This window comes from Gorilla gorilla, chromosome 4 (assembly GCF_029281585.2).
Source record: "Gorilla gorilla gorilla isolate KB3781 chromosome 4, NHGRI_mGorGor1-v2.1_pri, whole genome shotgun sequence".
In the NCBI taxonomy this organism is placed as follows: Eukaryota; Metazoa; Chordata; class Mammalia; order Primates; family Hominidae; genus Gorilla; species Gorilla gorilla.
Window position 1 is genome coordinate 130,067,295 of NC_073228.2, and position 20,146 is coordinate 130,087,440.

A 20,146-nucleotide genomic window follows, 5' to 3' on the forward strand; every position below is an offset into this window, starting at 1 on the left:
AACATTTTTAAATGTAGGTTTAAATGCTACAAGTCAATGGGTAGTTGGCAAAAGAGAAATAACTTTCTGACTTGTTCATTCCAGAGGATAATGAGGAAGAGAGGAGAAGGAAAGAAGGCAAGCAGGCAGGGAAGGACAGAAGGAAGAAAAAGAAAGATTGTTTTGGTAGAAACTGGAAGTGAGCGATGAGAAACAGCTTTAGTCACCTCGGAACAGGAAGGCTATTCTTAGAGAAGACACACAGATCTCTGAGAGCTTTAACCCAAAACAGGCTGAATTCAAGCACTTCAATAGAGAAATTCTCCATCACAGAATAAAATATTTGTTTACTACACTGGATAGAGATGATGTAGATAACATTTGTCATTTCCAGAAACCTTGTTTACATTTGGGAAATTCCCCACATTAATGGTCCTGGTGGGAGACAGGACCAAATTCCAGAGAGGTGCTGAAAATACCAGAAACTCACTGCTGGGGTTCCTCCAATAGGTAACATGCAGGCTCATGCCCTGGGCCCCAGCTACCAAGTGCTTCAGCTCCAGCCTTCAAACTGGAAGGCAGTGAGCTAAGATGTAGGAACTGGGATAATTCCCAAGGGTTGAGGGGTGGAGTGAAGGAGAAGAGACTTTGGGGCCAAAGTGGCAGTGGATGAACTCCAATCAGAGGTAGCAGCCTCAGTTTTCTTCAGCAGTTTCTTCACCAGGCCCGTTCTATGGCACCAGCTTGGGCATTTTTTTTCTGGATGCATGGCCCCAACCTGATTTTCAAGCTTTCAATTCCTCCTATTGATTCTGTGGCCTATCAAGTATTCTTTTACTAAATTTCTTTTATCCCTGAATTGGCCAGATGGAGGGAGTGATTTATATACATGTATATGAAATTTGCTACTCTAATGTAACAAACTTCTGTCAAATTTCTATAATATTACAAACCACATAGAAGGGAGCAGTAATCTTATTCAACTCCATTCTTTCGTAGATAAGGAAACCTATACCCAGAAGGATTCAGAGGCTCACCAAGTGTCAACTGTCTAACAGAGCAGAGCAGGGACTAGAATGACTGTCAGTTCAATACCCTATCATACCATGCTCATGGTACCCTGATTGTTTGAGATGTTTTTGTTACAGATTACTGTATTTTGTTTTATAAGAAAGATTATACTAGGATTTTATTTGATTATTTGGGAACCCAATAATTTATTAGTACTAAGATAGAGAAACTATGATAAGGAATTCAGAAAAAGGTGGAGTTAACAAAGAGAAAGTTCAAAGGCCTAGCAAGTGAGGATATGGCCAGTTGATGCTATACCAATCTCTTCAGTAAACTACGCTTAATTAAAGTAGCATACTTTTGAGTGGTACTGCTTAGCTGCTTTTGCTGCTTTGGGCCCCAGAACTATTAAAACCCAGTTCACAGATATGTATCTAGAATAGTTAGAATTTTTAACCCTGGACATATATATATGTGTGTGTGTATGTGTATATATATATATATACACACACATACACATATATACACATATACATATACATACACACACAAGTTCTGGGATACATGTGCAGAATGTGCAGGTTTGTTACATAGGTATACACGTGCCATGGTGGTTTGCTGCACCCATCAACCCATCATCTACATTAGGTATTTCTCCTAATGCTATCCCTCCCCTAGCCCCCCACCCACCAACAGGCCCCAGTGTGTGATGTTCCCCTCCCTGTGACCCTGGACTTGTTTCTATGAAGAAAATACAAGGATTTGCTGAAAAGAGTAGAACTCACAGTATGGAATGAGAGCTATCCACATGTTTCACAATTAAACAGAATGATAATTAGCAAACACCAAAGTTTTCACTCCTGATTCTTTCAGGTTTTGCATGCGTATCATTTGCGCTGTATTTTGCATCAGTTTGAAATTCTTATTTTGAATTATCCAAGTGCTGCTGATGCTTATCTACAATGTGAATACATATTTGTCCCTACCTTGGCTTCATGTAGGCCCAAATACCTTGGCCCAAAAATATCAGAGCCATAGCTTTTTTTTTTTTTTTTTTTTTGTAGAATAAACTGCCCCTCTCTATAACCAATAATTGCTGAAACTATTCGTAAAATGTTGCTATTCCAACAAGATTCCTTAGGAGATTTGTTTCTCTCCAATACACTCTGCAAAATGCTTGGCATTAATATACCCCCTATCTTCTCTAGAATGACTTCACTAACCTGAGCACTTTGCACTCTAATTAATCCATATCTTAAATTTTTGAGTCTTCATCTCGTGACATGGTACAGCAATGGAAATTCTATTATAGTGATCATTTTTTGACAAGAAGACTACCTTTCTTGTTAGCCTCCAAGATGAATTAAATTCACCACTGTGGACTCCATGTAAGTGCTCGCCCAACGGCCCCACCAAGGTGTGCACACATGCACAACCCAGCCCACATCCAGTATCAAGTGGCTTGCAAGGCCAAAACAAGGAGCTTACTGGGTTGCCACAAATCTTATCCCTAGGTTCTCTTGAAACTCTATCTTTTTCTTAGTCAGAAGAGATTTAGTCATATCTCCTTAAGAAATCCAATTTTAATGACTTCTCTCTTAAAATGAAACAGACTGACAATTCATTCCTAACATCCTCTAAAATTCCTTCAAATTATCTACACTATAGAAGGTCCACTGTATGGGTGATCCAAACTGCAAATAATCTAAAAATGATGCACCCTATAATGTATTACCTTTCTGAGACCAAATTGCAGCGTTAATTATATTTGGCTTCAGCAAATATTAACATTTCTTTACATCCCCTAAGCCCAGACACAAAATGAAGAGACTTGAATGTAAACCAGAATCAAACTGAGCCCCAAAAGCAGGCCAACTTTAAATTTTAAGCCACTAACAATAACCTACCGAGTAGCTAATCCCCATGGGGGTGGTCAGCTCAAGCCATTTATTCCAACCTGTAGATAGCCGTGTATGTCTAGTCCCTTACACCTCAACTTAGATGATCTTAGTTGGCCTTGCTGTTGGCATAGTCCTTAATACACAGAGGTGCATAAGCTGTTTGTAACAATATATTTAAGGTTCTGTTTTTAACAATATATTTAAGACCTGGAAATGCTATTATTTTAACAGCTGCAACATTTACCCTCCACAAGTAGTTCACTTTCTGTCTGCTTTTGACTAAAGTCTTAGGGCCCAAATGTTTAAAGCCTGGAAGGTGGGAGTGAGGGCAAGGGGAAGCAAAATCATGTTCACAGCACGATCCCTGCAAACATCAAAACATTGTCTGTTCTTGCCTTTTGTGAAGACAGCCCTTCAGCTATTTGTTCAGGTTTCCCTACCAACTTCATGATGAATGAGGTTTTTACACACGGCACTGTTATTTCACTGGGGCTGGGTGAGTACTTTAAACAGATGAAGACAAAGAAAGCCAGCCATATAATTCAGTGTCTGATTGCTTTTCCACATGTCAGTGGTGAAAAGCACAACTCTCCCTTGAGCAGCTCTGAGTGGTTACCTGATTGAATCCGGTAAAGGCTGATAAATTTTGGAATGCTCTTTTAACACAAGAAAAATAGCATCTAGATGGAATTCTCTACTGTAGTACCTTACAAGAGAACCCTAGAAATCAGTACATTTCACCATTGGACATGAAGAGCGAAAGCTAACAGGATTTCCCGTACTTTCCCAGTAATCACCAATATCTGAAGGATGAGAGCTGACTCACATTTTTTGCAGTGTTAACTATAATTACATAAGCAACAGATTATTAAGAAAAAAATGAATTTTAAGAGTGAGCATTTCCAGAAATAAAATTTTAAAAGGTACAATGAAGAAAGAAAAGATCCAATCTTTCCTTACATCACATTTTTCTACTGCCTAGAGAAAGAAATGGGTGGATGAAAAAAGGGGTATTAAGATCCTTACAGGTCATGCCTTTGGATCTTTCAAAACTGCTCTGCCTCTATGAATAAAAAACTCTAATCGTATTGGAGAGAGTTGACAAAACAGATAAAGAACAGGATCTCGCCGTGGGATACAACTTAGCGCAAGTTGGGAGGAGGGAAGCACTCGGTTGCAACCTTGCCTCCATGACTATACTTAGTTGCAGACACATCATCCCTTCATGCTTCAAAAACTTCCCTTGAGGGTAATTTTTGCTTATATATTGCTTTGAAAGAGTTAGTGTAAAATGCTTTAAGTAACACGTCCATGAGTAGATACTTTCCCTTGGACTCCAGGCACAGTATATTCCATACAGCTAAATAACAACAGCTCACAGTAAAATTACACATAATCAATAGTCTGACCACTGATCCAAATACCCAGGGGCCTATTTCTGAAGATTTTATTGTACATATATTCCAGGCGCACGTATGGTGGAGTCTATTGATTCATGCACAGCTGTTTTTCTCCTGTTAGTGTGTGATTATTTTCAAGTGTTTTACGAGAGCAGATGTTTTAAGAGCATGCTGAGTATAGTCTTTCCTCGACTGACACTTTTTTATTTACATAAACAACAAATTGCTATTCTGCTGTTCTTTTGATACTGCGCGGTTAGTGGGTAAAATCACCAGTGTCAGTTTTCCTGGACATTCTTAAGCAAAGGTGCTTTGTCTATTCCCTTCCCCTCAAGCACCGCCACAAAGGCCCTCGCAGTCTTCCTCCATCACTCCTCCTTTCTCTGATCCTTCTGTGATCAGATTGTTTGAACTTGGCTCTTCCACACCAAGACTTTTTAAGCTGTAGCAAACTGAATACACCAGTGTTCTATATAGAATGCAATTTTCTCTGTTCGGTTTGTACCTGCTCCAAATAGTTGAATTTAGGGAACAGCTTATTTCCTGAGAGTCAACATGTACTTCTGTTTGAAGCTACTGCAGAGTCAGTCCCTTATTGGTGCAACAAAAGTATGTTACCATGGAAAATAATATTCTGCCACACATTCATTGAAAGAGACTGCCAATCTCACCATTTAGCATCAACAGAATGCATATAGATCTGAACTGAAAAGTTTTTCTACCTAAAGAACATGAGTTTTGGATCTTTCAAGCATGGAATATAGACATGTTTTGGCTTTAATGAAATGTTAGAGATTCTCCAATGTATAGTAGTAAGTAGAAGTATTTTTGTGACCCTTACTCCCTGCCAGTTTATAAACTGCTGTCAGGATTAGCACAGATGACTTTAGAATGATTCTAAATGTAGAATATTTGGAGATAGTAACTGAAGGTAGAAAGACTGATTATCCTTTCCAATTCCTCTCTGGTCATATAAATGTGACCTTCCTCTTCATGTACCACACTCAGTACAACTTTGTTCTTTCCACAACCTCATCATTAATTCAGATCTTTAGGAATTTTCAAATGGCCATGTCATATTAATCTCCATTTTATAATGAACAATAAGCTCATAGCCAATAATTCAAGCAACATTTATAGAGTACCAGTTATAATTTATGTACTCTGCTATGTGCTAGGGGCATTGGTGTGGGTAAAACAAAGACTTTTGGTAGGGAAGAAAATACAAACTGATTGTTCAACTTAAAGAGACTTTGTCAGAGGAGTGCACCAAGGAAGCTAGGAAGGTATTCATTTTCTCTGGAGACAAATAGATAAAGTCACCTTGAATTCCTGTAGAAGGGAAGGTCTCCTTTCCCCTTCTATTCATTTCAGTATTCCTCTGTCTGACTTAGAAAGAAAGGCTAGCATTTGTGAAAACAAATTTTAAGCACTAAAGTGGTATAACACGATGTTAAATGGAATTTTTCCTGCAACTGTGGAATTTCAGCTAAAGTATCAAAACTCAGGATGATAGGTGATAAGAAACCCACTTTCTAAAGATGGATGTTATTCTCATAACTTATTAAAAGTTGGCTCATGCCTGTAATCCCAGCACTTTGGGAGGCCAAGTAGGGCGGATCACCTGAGGTCAGGAGTTTGAGACCAACCTGGCCAACACGGTGAAACCCCGTCTCTACTAAAAATACAAAAATTAGATGGAGAGATGGCAGGCACCTGTAATCCTAGCTACTCAGGAGGCTGAGGCAGGAGAATCACCTGAACTCTGGAGGCAGCGGTTACAGGGAAACTAAGAAGTATCTCTTTGTATCCAGTGAAACTAAGCTTCATAAATGAAGGAAAGATAGTCTTTTTTGGACAAACAAATGCTGAAAGAAATTGCCACTACCAAGCCAGCACTACAAGAAATGCTAAAAGGAGCTCTAAATCTTGAAACAAGTCCTGGAAATACATCAAAATGGAACCTCTTCAAGGCATAAATCTTACAGGATCTATAAAACAAAAATACAGTTAAAAAAAGGTATTTAGGAAACAAATAGCACAATGAATGGAATAGTACCTCATATCTGAATACTAACATTGAATGTAAATGGCCTAAGTGCTCCACTTAGAAGACACAGAATTGCAAAATGGATAAGAATTCAGCAACCAGCTATCTGCTGCCTTCAGAAGACTCACCTAACACATAAGGACTCACATAAACTTAAGGTAAAGGGGTGGAAAAAGACATTCCATGCAAATGGACACCAAAATTGAGCAGGGGTAGCTATTCTTATAACAGACAAAACAAACTTTAAAGCAACAGCAGTTAAAGACAAAGAGGGATCTTATATGATGGTAAAAGGCCTTGTCCAACAGGAAAATATCACAGTCCTAAACATATATGCATCTAACACTGGAGCTCCCAAATTTATAAAACAATTATTACTAGACCTAAGAAATGAGATAGGGAGCAGGGAGGAATAGCATTAGGAGATATACCTAATGTAAATGATGAGTTAATGGGTGCAGCACACCAACATGGCAGATATATACATATGTAACATAACTGCACGCTATGCACATGTACCCTAGAACTTAAAGTATAATAAAAATATATATTTTTTTAAAAAGAAATGAGATAGATAGCAACACGATAATAGTGGGAGACTTCAGTACTCCACTAATAGCACTAGAAAGGTCATCAAGACAGAAAGTCAACCAAGAAACAATGGCTTTAAACTATAACCTAGAAAAAAGTGGACTTAAATATTTACAGAACATTCTACCCAACAACTGCAGAATATACTTTCTATTCATCAGCACATGAAATTTTCTCCAAGATAGACCATATGATACACCACAAAACAAGTCTCAGTAAATGTAAGAAAATTGAAATTATATCAAATACTCTCTCACGCCACAGCGGAATAAAATTGGAAATCAACCCCAAAAGAACCTTCAAAACCATGGAAATGAAATAATCTGCTCCCAAATGATCATTGAGTCAACAATGAAATCAAGATGAAAATTTAAAACTTCTTTGAACTGAACAATAATAGTGGCACAACCTATCAAAACCTCTGAGATACAGCAAAGATGGTACCAAGAGGAAAGTTCATAGCCTTAAATGCCTACATCAAAAAGTCTGAAAGAACAGAAATAGAAAATCTAAGGTCACAACTCAAGGAACTAGAGAAACAAGAATAAACCAAACCCAAACCTAACAGAAGAAAAGAAATAACAGATCAGAGCAGAACTAAATGAAATTGAAACAAAAAACTACAAAACATAAATGAAACAAACAGTTGGTTCTTTGAAAAGATAAATAAAATTGATAGACTATCAGCAAGATTAGCCAAGAAAAGATCCAAATAAGCTCAATTAGAAACAAAATAAGGGATATTACAGTCTATACCACAGAAATATAAAACATCATTCAAGACTACTATGAACACATTTACATGCATAAACAAGAAAAACTATAGGAGATGGATACATTTCTAGAAATATACAACCCTCCTAGCTTAAATTAGGAAGAATTAGAAACCCTGAACAGACCAATAACAAGCAGCGAGATAGAAATGGTAAAAAAAAAAAAAAAAAAAAAAAAAATTACCAACAAAAAAGGGCCAGGACCAGATGGATTCACAGCTAAATTCTATCAGACATTGAAAGAAGAATTGGTACCAATCCTATTGACACCTTTCCACAAGATAGACAGAGAGGGAATCCTCCCTAAATCACTCCATGAAGCCAGTATCACCCTAATCCCAAAACCAGGAAAGGACATAACAAAAAAAGAAAACTACAGACCAATATCCCTGATGAACATAGATGCAAAAATCCTTAACAAAATACTAGCTAACCAAATTTAACAACATATCAAAAAGATAATCCAGATGATCAAGTGTGCTTCATACCAGGGATGCAGGGATGGTTTAACATATGCAAGTCAATAAATGTGATACACCACCTAAACAGAATTAAAAGCAAAAATCACATCATCTCAATAAATGCAGAAGAAGCATTTGACAAAATCCAGCATCTTTTTATGTTTAAAACCCTCAGCAAAATCGGCATACAAGGGACATACCTCAGTGGAATAAAAACCATCTATGACAAACCCACAGCCAACATAATACTGAACTTGGAAAAGTTCAAAATATTTCCTTGGAGAACTGGAACAAGACAAGGATGCCCACTCTCACCACTTCTATTCAACATAGTGCTGGAAGTCCTAGCCAGAACAATCAGACAAGAGAAAGAAATAAAGGGCATCCAAATTGGTAAAGAGGAAGTCAAACTGTTTGCTGATATGATTGTATACCTAGAAAACCCTGAAGACTCCTCCAATAAAGCTCCTAGAACTAATACACGAATTCAGCAACGTTTCAGGATACAAAATTAATGTACACAAATCAGTACCTCTGCTATATGCCAACAGTGACCAAGCTGAGAATCAAATCAAGAACTCGACCTCTTTTACAACAGCTCCAAAAAATAAAATAAAATACTTAGGAATATAACTAACCAAGGAGGTGAAAGACCTCTACAAAGAAAACTACAAACACTGCTAAAAGAAATCATAGACGACACAGACAAATGGAAATATATCCCATGCTCATGGATAGGTAGAATCAATATTGTGAAAATGACCATACTGCCAAAAGCAATCTACAAATTCAATCCAATTCCCATCAAAATACCACTATCATTCTTCACAGGACTTAAAAAAAAAATTCTTAAATTCACATGGAACCACCCCACACAGCCAAAGCAAGACTAAGCAAAAAGAACAATTTTGAAGGCATCACATTACCTGACTTCAAACTATACTATAAGGCCATAGTCACCAAAACAGCATGGTACTGGTATAAAAATAGGCACATAGAGCAATTGAACACAATAGAGAACCCAGAAATAAACCCACATACTTATAGTCAACTGATCTTTGACAAAGCAAACAAAAACATAAAGTGGGGAAAGGATGCCCTGTTCAACAAATGGTGCTGGGATAATTGCTAAGCCACATGTAGAAGAATGAAGCTGGATCCTCATCTCTCACCTTATACAAAATCAACTCAAGATGGATCAAGGACTTAAATCTAAGACCTGAAACTATATAAATTCTAGAACATTAGAAAAACCCTTCTAGACATTGGCTTAAGCAAAGACTTCAGACCAAGAACCCAAAAGCAAATGCAACCAAAACAAAGATAAATGGGTAGCACTTAATTAAACTAAAGTGCTTCCGCACAGCAAAAGGAACAGTCAGCAGAGTAAACAGAACCCAGTGTGGGAGAAAATCTTCACAATCTATATATCTGACAAAGGACTGATATCCATAATCTACAGGAAACTCCAACAAATCAGCAAGAAAAAAACAAACAATCTCATCAAAAAGTGGGCTAAGGACATGAATAGACAATTCTCAAAACAAGATAGACAAATGGCCAACAAAGTTATGAAAAAATGCTCAACATCACTAATGAACAGGGAAGTGCAAATCAAAACCACAATGCAATACCACCTTACGCCTGAAAGAATGGCCATAACCAAAAAATCTAAAAACAATAGATGTTGGTGTGGATGCGGTGGAAAGGGAACACTTCTACACTGCTAGTGGGAATGTAAACTAGTACAACCACCATGGAAAACAGTATGGAGAGATCTTAAATAACTAAAAGTAGAACTACCATTTGATCCAGCAATCCCACTAATGGGTATCTACCCAGAGGAAAAGAAGTCATTACATGAAAAAGATACTTGCACACACGTTTATAGCAGCACAATTCGCAATTGCAAAAGCATGGAACCAGCCCAAGTGCCCATCAATGAACAAGTGGATAAAGAAATTGTGGTGTATATATATACAATGGAATACTACTCAGCCATAAAAAGGAATGAATTAATGACATTCACAGCAACCTGGATGAGACTAGAGACTTATTATTCTATTCAGGAATAGAAAACCAAACATCATATGTTCTCACTCATAAGTGGGAGCTAAGCTATGAGGATGCAAAAGCAAAAGAATGATACAACGCACTTTGAGGACTCAAGGGAAAGGGCAGGAGGCAGGTGAAGGATAAAAGACTACAAACTGGGTTCTATGTATACTGCTTGGGTGATGTGCACCAAAAATCTCACGAATCACCACTAAAGAACTTACTCATGTAACCAAATACCACTTGTTCCCCAAAAACCTATAGAATATAAAACTAAAGAAGTAAATAAATAAAAAGGCCCCACCTAAGAAAGCTGCCTGCTGGAAAAGTGCTCCCCAGCAGGAAGAACCTATAGGTATACTGGTAGAGCAGGGATATGTGAGGACAAGTCACAAGAGATTAGCTGGAGCATGTGCACTAACTCATATGAGGAAAGGCAGAGGGTGGAAGAGTGGAGAGGGGGGCCACTGTTTGAACACTTGTCATGACAGTAGGCATCATGGGCCAGATTATAGCAGCATCAGTAATATGAATCTTTGTTGACTTTCCTCTAAACCTACCCTCCCCATACCACGGACCCTGTGGGAGCCAAAGGCAGAGCACATAGGGAAGGATTGGAGAGCACAGAATGCAAAGAAACAGACCATACTCCATTCTCCCAGTCAGTTCTGTAGCAGGAGAGGTAGTCAAACTCTTCAAACTGGATGGAAAACTGAGGTTTGAGATTGAACTAGACTGGCACTTTAAAACCAGACTATTTTGTAGTTGAAATAGACCAGAAATCTATAGATTCTTCCCAGATAGTGAAGAGCGAGAGAGATCCAAAAGAACTTTCTCCAAGACAGTGTGATAAGAGACAAAAAAGCCATTCCTGGCTGAGCCAGTTCAGCCCATTCAATAAACCAGTTATACTAGTTACATCAGAACCTATGCAACAGGAAGGTAGGAAGAAGTGGAAAACAGCTCAATACTTCGGTAGATACCTGTTGAGCCAGCTTGGGCTAACATAACAAAATACCAAAGCCTGAGTGGCTTAAACAACAGAAATTTATTTCCTCATAGTTCTCAAGACTGGGAAGTCCAAGATCAAGGTAGTGGCAAATTTAGTTCCTGGTGAGGGCTTTCTTCCAGACTTCCAGAAGGCTACTTTTTCTCTGTGTTCTCACAAGGCGGGGAGGCGGGGGAGGGAGGGGGAAAGAGCAGGAGAAAGCAAGAAAGAGCGAGCACAAGCGCGCTCTAGTTTCTCTTCCCGTAAGGACACTAATTCTATCGTCTCCTGGCCCGACACTTATGACCTCACTTAATCTTAACTACTTCTGTAAAGGTCCTGTCTCCAAAACAGTAACAACTGGGGGTTAGGGCTTCAATATATGAGGGAGACAGGGTGGTAGGGGACACACAGTTAGGTCCATGGCTATCATTTCAAAAAGAATTTAAGAAGACATCTAATAAGAAAAATAGTAGGCAATCTCTACTCACACACAAAATATCTTCTCACCTAAAAACAAGAAGTGGGTATGGGGAAGTGTATGATTTTGTGCTTAAAGCTTCTTGAGAAAAAGAACTGCTAAATTATATGTAAATACAAAAACATGTCAAAGGGAAATTCATTAGAAAAGCAAATCGAAAAAGGGGAGAAAAGTGGGCTTGAGCTTAAACTGTCTTTATAGAAACTATGTAATTAATTGAATGCGTGTGAAATCTATAGACTTATGGTTATAATTTAAGTATAGATGTTAAAAATAATGTAGGATCTCAAACTTTAAAACTTTGAATTCAAATAAAACATAAGCACATAGAAAAGTTGAAAATAAAACTGGCTTGAAAAAATCATACAAAGTAAAATTAAAATGTGTGTTTATTGCATTTATAAGAACCTCAGTTATGACCAAATATTTCAGAAATAGTGGTTAGCTTTCTTGAAAGAATAAAGGAAAATTAATTTAAATGTATGGGGTAAATATGTTGGTATTTATTTTAAATTGTGCTGTGGCCTGGGCTTCTCAAAGGAAGAAAAAAACAGTGAAATATGAAGTCAAAGTAATGAAGTTCAAGATGGTAGGTTTAGCATATGCGTTTGCCTCTTCTCCTGTAAAACACTGCAGTTAAAAAGGACACAAGGAAGTAAATTCACAGAAGCACTGAGAACATATGAAACATCAATGGGCCAGATACAGGTTTCTGGATAGCTGAGTAGAAAATAGGATAGTACAAAATCTACAGAAAAGCAGAGGGAGCTATCACTCAAGCCATCATCGGAAGAGAGGACTGAAGTGAAAAGTGCTGTTAATCATGGAATTCTCCAAAAAGAGCAAGTAAAATGGGCAGGAGGATCAACTGCCAAAATTTTTAAATGCAATAAGGTGGATCAAAAATAAAGCTGAAGAATCTTTTATAATATAGAACAGAAAAAACAAAGAAATTGCAAGTATGTGCAAAAAGAAAAGAGGCATATAAAATCAAACCAGGTTGGCCAGCATCTGATTAAGAGAACTACTATAAAAGAAAAATAGATACAAAATAAAGGATTTCATTTTATTCTGATGAATGGCCGGGGGTGGGTGGGATGTAAGGGAATTCATAAGAAAAAGAAATAGAATCATAGCACACTACATGTCTTGGCAGTAAAAAATAATTATATACCCATAGTAATAGAAAGATTGATTTTTATTTGCCTCAAAGGCAACAAACATAGGCAGACAGCACAGAAAGTATGGTTGTAATTGCAGTACAGAATGTAAATGTTATCAACCTTGACAATACAGAAGCAAAAACTAAATTGAAGGAAAATGTGAGGAGAAAAACAAAGCAGCAGCAGAGGAAAGGATAGAGACACTAATTTTCCACCTTAGAGCAAAATCGACTTAATTAAAGGGAAAAAAGAAATAGAATTATTGATATGTTTTCTAAAGTTATGAAGAGAACCAATAATAGAGCTGAAAATAATGATTAACCATTAAAGTTTAGGAGCAGGAGATGCACATAGAGGGTAAGTGAAACAAATCCTCATCTTCCATAATAGAAAGTAAGTAGAAATTGTTCAAGGTCATTAAATCAAAAAATAGTGGTTGACAATTTTGTTTGGATAGCTATAAATTTCAATTTTACTGGGAAAAAAATGTTTTAATGGTTAAAACAGGTGCTAGTGGAAATGAGCCTGGGAGTCGGGGGGCTAAAGTAGGGGACTTCCCCTTTTTCATCGTAAGCTCTTCTGCTGTCCTGATTTGTTACCTTGGACAGGACATATATTACATGGGTAAAAACAAACAAGTTTCAGTATTTAGTAAATGGCAACTGTCTCCATTTTCTAAATGTTGACTGAAGTCAACATTACAGCCAGGCATGGAAAGCAGATTTTAATCTAGCAAGAAACTGAAGGGTAAAACAGTCAAAATAAATAACTAAAAGGAAATTTAAAGAAACTCAAAAGAAACGTGTTTATCCTCTCCCTCTTTCTCACATACATATACACCACAAAATTTATACAGGATTGTCCTGCCCTCCGTGTAGGATCATCAGATACTGACATACAACACAGAGTAATGACAACCTCTTCATAGACTCAATAAATCCTAGGACTAAAATTCATTCATTCTAGAAATAAAGTCTGTGTTCAAGGACACAAAGTGTGGAATAAATGGTAAACATTTTTAATCAATGTTTCCAAATATAATTATCAAAAATTAGCAAATACTCCAACAAGTCTACACTACTAGGATACTGGATTCAACCAAAGTGAGGGTTAGCTAACATTTTCTGCAAAGGGCTAGACAGTATATATTTTAGGTTTTGCACATCATACTCAACTCTGCTATTGTGGTATGAAGCTGTGATAGACAATACACAAATACAGGCTATGGTTGTGCTCCGCAAAAACCTCATTTACAAAACAGGCTGTAAATAGTATTTAGCCCATAGGCTATAGCTTGCCTACTCCTGAACCAAAGGATGAAGGACATTAAGATATTTAAGTCATAAAGTATGTGATATATTTTTATTAAATATGTATATTTAATATATTTATATTAAATAATATTTTTATTAAATATATCACATACTTTATAACCCTGTGCTAATAATATAAAATAATATACTATCAATGACTGTTATATGTAATTCTTGATGTTCAAATGCCTTTTGAATAAGATCTAGTCAAATAAGAGCTAAAACATACCCATTCATTCTTCTTTCACTCCCATCACACAAACAATGAAATAAAAACAGTGATATAAAGCCAGCTACCCCTGGGGAGGGACCCTCTTAGGTAGCTAATATATTTGATTCCTATTTTTCCAGCAAAATGAGATCCCCATGTAGCTCCAACTATATATTCTATTGTACCATTTTGAAAATAATGTCAAGGGACAAACTTGTAGCAATATCTCAAAAGCAGTTGACACTGACATCTAACTTTAAGAGATGGCTCATAAAGGATGTTTAGTGCTTCAAACAAGTGACATTGTATAAAGATTAGCACTTGGCAATGACATTGATTGCTTGCTAAAAATTTCACCTTAATCACTATCAAATCATATTATTTAACCAACTTGGTGCTCTTGGGGCCCAGCTGAACACTCCACTATTTTTTTTTTATCAACTGGCAGTGTGGATAGAAAGCAAAATTTAAAAAATCAAATTAGCTTCCACCTCAAAATCCTAATTACATTTGTGACAGCTGTGAGCAAAATATGGTCCTAAATAAAATGTTAGATAGCATTAATGATATGATCAAAAAAGATGAAAAATCACAAGTGACAAGGGAAAACATTTGATATGTGACCAAAAAAAAAAAAAGAATGACAACAAAGGAAATCCTCCAATCTCACAAAGAAATCCTTCAGATTGTCCTGGGCAGGTCTTATCAAATACCATATGGTTATAATGCCAAAGCCCAGGTGCAAAGGGTAAAACAAAAACAAAACATAACCAAACCTTACAGATGTTCCAGATTGAAGGCAATGACAATAACAACCCCTGGACATGTACAAAGAATTTAATTCTAACAAAAAAAATCAATGTTGCTCAACATTTAAAAGCAGGTTTGGGGAAAACTTTTGTTTTGCTTTTAGCTTTAAAGAAAAATATAACTGTAAACATCCATCCACTATATACACACCTGGGTACACGCTAGTGTGTACACAACACAGCTAAGAAGGCTATATGAAATTCACTAAGGAGATCTTTATAAATTTTCAATTCTCCCTCCAGCCACCCCAAATCCTTCCCAGGCAAAGAATATTTCCCAACTCTAACAAGAAAAAAAAATATGATCTATATGCAAAGCTTATGTGTTCAAGAAACTCTAGCTCCAATCTTCAGATACTTTTTAATCAATATGCAAATGAGCAAAGCTTCCCTGCAAAATTATTGGGTCGTTATTTTAATTTTAGCATCAAACCAACAATTAGCGCCTAAAGACTATTTCTTGACTTAAAGTCTTCAACTTTAAAAAAGCGTTTGTAGCACTATTTAACTGGACATAAACATTCACTATTAAAAAAAAAGGAAGGGCCACCATTATAAATGAAGCCTTCTTTTCCTTTTCCTAGGAAAATAATGCAAAGTAAAAGTATGTCCAAATGACCATCCAGGCCCCTTTCCTATAAGCTCTGTCTTTGCCCAGTTTGCACAGGCAAACATAATATTAGGCCCATCCTGTAAAATGATACATCCTCCTGATATTTCTTGTCCCCTATCTGGTGATCAAAACTATTCATTCTCTAATTCCTTGTTAGGTAACTGGCTGAAAATCTGGAAAAAAAAAAAAATTTCAGCCAAAGGTATCAATGACCATTAAAAGAAAATGTGTTACCCCTTCCCAAATGACAAAGGCATTTTATCAGGAAACTCCAATGCTGTGGACTCTTGCGTCCTATGACCAAGTAGATGAGACAAGTACATAATTCAGAGCAAAGAGGCTTTAAGCAACTGTAGAGTCACATTATCTAGTCAACTTTCTTTTTTCTACACATAGACTAGCAATGTTAATTTCAATGGGCTAATCAAGGTAGACTTTGCTTAGTGACTTAAAAGTTGATAATTAAGAGGCCAGAAGAACAGATTTCTTTGTTACAGAAGAATTTGAAACAGATAAACTCAATCTGTAGAAACAGTAGTTGAGATCATTGGTGAACGGCCATCTTGAAGCAAACCATCCCTTATAAAGTGACAGTTTATTCATTTATATGTTCTTAAACACATTCATTGTATATTTAAAAATTAATATGTTTGAGAAATATAAGCAAGATAGATTGGTGATAAATAAGAGAAAGATAAGTTTCCTATACCTGTATATTTACTACATTATATTATAGGGAAGAAAACAGAACCAGTATTTGTCAATGTGGTCCAAGAATCATCTTCATCTGAGTCACTGGTTATACCTTTGAAAATGCTTACTCCTGGCCCCCACCATAGAATTTCTGACTCAGAATCACTAATGAGACAAAGGATCTTCCCTTTTAATAGATCTCTAATCCATTTTAATGATGGTATTTCCACAGAATCCTGTTATATTATTTACAGGTCATATTTATTGATATCCAAGATCATGGCAGCAAGCAAAATATCTTCAGAAATAAAATCAGACCACCATCAGTGTGAACAGGCAACCTACAGAACAGGAGAAAATTTTTGCAACCTACTCATCTGACAAAGGGCTAACATCCAGAATCTACAATGGACTCAAACAAATTTACAAGAAAAAAAACAAACAACCCCATCAAAAAGTGGGTGAAGGATATGAAGAGATACTTCTCAAAAGAAGACATTTATGCAGCCAAAAAACACATGAAAAATTGCTCATCATCACTGGCCATCAGAGAAATGCAAATCAAAACCACAATGAGATACCATCTCACACCGGTTAGAATGACGATCATTAAAAAGTCAGGAAACAACAGGGGCTGGAGACGATGTGGAGAAATAGGAACACTTTTACACTGTTGGTGGGACTGTAAACTAGTTCAACCATTGTGGAAGTCAGTGTGGAGATTCCTCAGGGATCTAGAACTAGAAATAGCATTTGACCCAGCCATCCCATTACTGTGTATATACCCAAAGGACTATAAATCATGCTGCTATAAAGACACATGCACATGTGTGTTTATTGTGGCACTATTCACAACAGCAAAGACTTGGAACCAACCCAAATGTCCAACAATGATAGACTGGATTAAGAAAATGTGGCACATATACACCATGGAATATTATGCAGCCATAAAAAAGGATGAGTTCATGTCCTTTGTAGGGACATGGATGAAGCTGGAAACCATCATTCTCAGCAAACTATCACAAGGACAAAAAAACAAACACTGCATGTTCTCACTCATAGGTGGGAATTGAACAATGAGAACACATGGACACAGGAAGGGGAACATCACACACCGGGGACTGTTGTGGGGTGGGGGGAGGGGGGAGGGATACCATTAGGTGATATACCTAATGCTAAATGATGAGTTAATGGGTGCAGCACACCAACATGGCACATGTATATATATGTAACAAACCTGCACGTTGTGCACATGTACCCTCAAACTTAAAGTATAATAATAAAAAATAAAATAAAATCAGAGTTTTCTAATCAACAGTCTGCAAGCAGTGGTCGTGGTCCTCCTAGGACCAGCAGGATAGCATTGGCACATACATCTCTTGGTGACAGCAACAGCACAAGATAGTAAATAAAAACACACCAGGTCTTTTAAGAGCTACACTCAAATCTGGTATACTGTCACTTCTCCCTCAAAACAGTATGCTGGTCAAAACAGTCATACAACCAAACCCAAAGTCATGCAAAACACTTTATATTTTATAAGGATACATTAATACCTAAAGACATATACCAAACACATTCAAGTAAATGTTACAGGATACGCAGGAATGGAGGTGGGGTTCTAGATAAAGCATAATTAAATGAGTAATTAAAATAAGGAGCCTTACGCAGCCTAATGAAAATAATGTTCTTTAAACTGAGTGGTATGAGTAACTCAATATTTTGAAAAGAATTTTGTAGCCTGTATCTAAAAAGTATAAAAAGTCCAGGCACAGTAGCTCATGCCTGTAATCCCAGCACTCTGGGAGGCCGAGGCGAATGGATCGCTTGAGCCCAGGAGTTCGAGACCAGACTGAACACATAGTGAGACCTCTATCTCTAAAAAATAAATAAAATTTTAAATATATAAATATATATGTTTTTATATATTTATATACATCTTCAGACTGTTGAAGTAACTTACCCAGGGATAAGCTTCTTAGGTTAAGTGCTTATCTGCTAATTATGGCTTAGCTTGGGCTAGAAAGCATTTCTTTTCCAGCTATATCATATAGATTACCATCTCTAAAATAATACCCATTAGTCCTGCAACTTACACTAGTTATTACAGTCTATTTTTAAAACAAGTTAATTTTGATTTAATAAGGTATTAATTGAGTGCTTTAAATATTTCCAGTCTTTGAGTCTAATTTGATGTGTTTTCAAGAAACTTATGAGAACTTAGATGGGTAAGATAAGACTTAAATACATAAAATGGATAAAGAACACCATCATTTAGATATAGTTTTAATTCAACAAATATGTTTTAATTGCAGCCTGTGTGCTAATCTCTGCAAAAGATGTACATATGAGGAAGAGGTCCCAGGGTAAGTATCAAAAGAGGATACAATGTGGAAAACTTTTCAAAGACAGGATCACACGCAGTTGGAGAAGACAGAAAAGCCTTCACAGAGGAAGGGGCACAAGAGATGAGCCTTAAAAGATGCATCACATTTCAGTAGGTTCAGACCTAGAAAAGTAGAAGGAAATTCTAGGTGGCAAGAACAACAAAGATACACAAGTAGAGGTTAAAGGTATAATATTTGAGTATCACAGCATAGAAATGCAAACAATCAACCTATTGAATGGCTCAGGTGAGTTAGCCACTGCATCAGGTGCTAGAAATACAAAAATTAATATAACATGAGTCCCATTCTTGAAGTGCCCACAGTTTGGCTATCAGTGTGTTGAGTTCCTGACATGGATGAGCTCATGAGGAATCAGGTGGAAAGAGCAATGATAAGAAGTGTAACAGCAGAAACATGGAGCACTACTACATGTGAGATGGAGAAGAGGAAAAAGCCAGAAGAAAAGGTAAAAAGGATCTGTGAAAAAATGTTTGCAATTTGTATTTATACCAAAATCATTAGCCAGGCATAGTGGCATATGCCTGTAATCCCAGCTATTTGGCAGGGGCTGAGGTGGGAGGATCACTTGAGCCCAGGTCAAGGCTGCAGTGAGCCAAGATCACACAACTGCACTCCAGCCTGGGTGACAAAGTGAGACCCTGTCGCAGAAAAAGAAAAAAACTGAGAATAAAAAAATCAACAGTTCAATATAAAATGGGCAAAAGATATGGAGAGTTCACCGAAGAAATGAAAATAGCCCTTACATATGAAAAGATGCTTAACCTGGATCTTGATAAGTAGTGTAAGTTAAAACTACACTGAGATACTATTTCTCATAAATCAAACTAACAAAAGTCCTTATGCTTGACAATTCAGTGTACTGCTTTCAAGGCTGTAAGGAAAGTCCACTTTCATACATTAATGGAGGAAATGCACAACAGTACAGCACCTATGGAAGGGAATTTAGCAAGACTTTAATTACATATGTGACTTGCATCATACCTCTTCTGAACAGTGCTGCTCTAGATCTAATTATCAGCTTACAGAAAATTTAGGGGACAGGGGACATGTTGAAGACACCCAAATTCAGACAGCCATATCCAGTATGAGGAAAATTCTAATACAAAAATGACTCATATTCCAAAATAGGTGACAAGAACAGGGAAATTGAACACAGACCAATTCCTGGATGATTCAAAGAATAACCATTAATCCTTAAGTGTGCTAATGCCATCTGGGTTTTTTAAGTCTCTATGTTTTAGAGATA

At 36.9% G+C, this 20,146-nt stretch overlaps 1 long non-coding RNA gene across 4 annotated transcripts in view; it reads right to left on the reverse strand.

Annotated features, from left to right (window-relative positions):
- The window catches only part of LOC129533505 (uncharacterized), a 281,213-nt gene that overhangs the window by 189,165 nt on the left and 71,902 nt on the right, over positions 1-20,146 (reverse strand). The window lies entirely within an intron of this gene.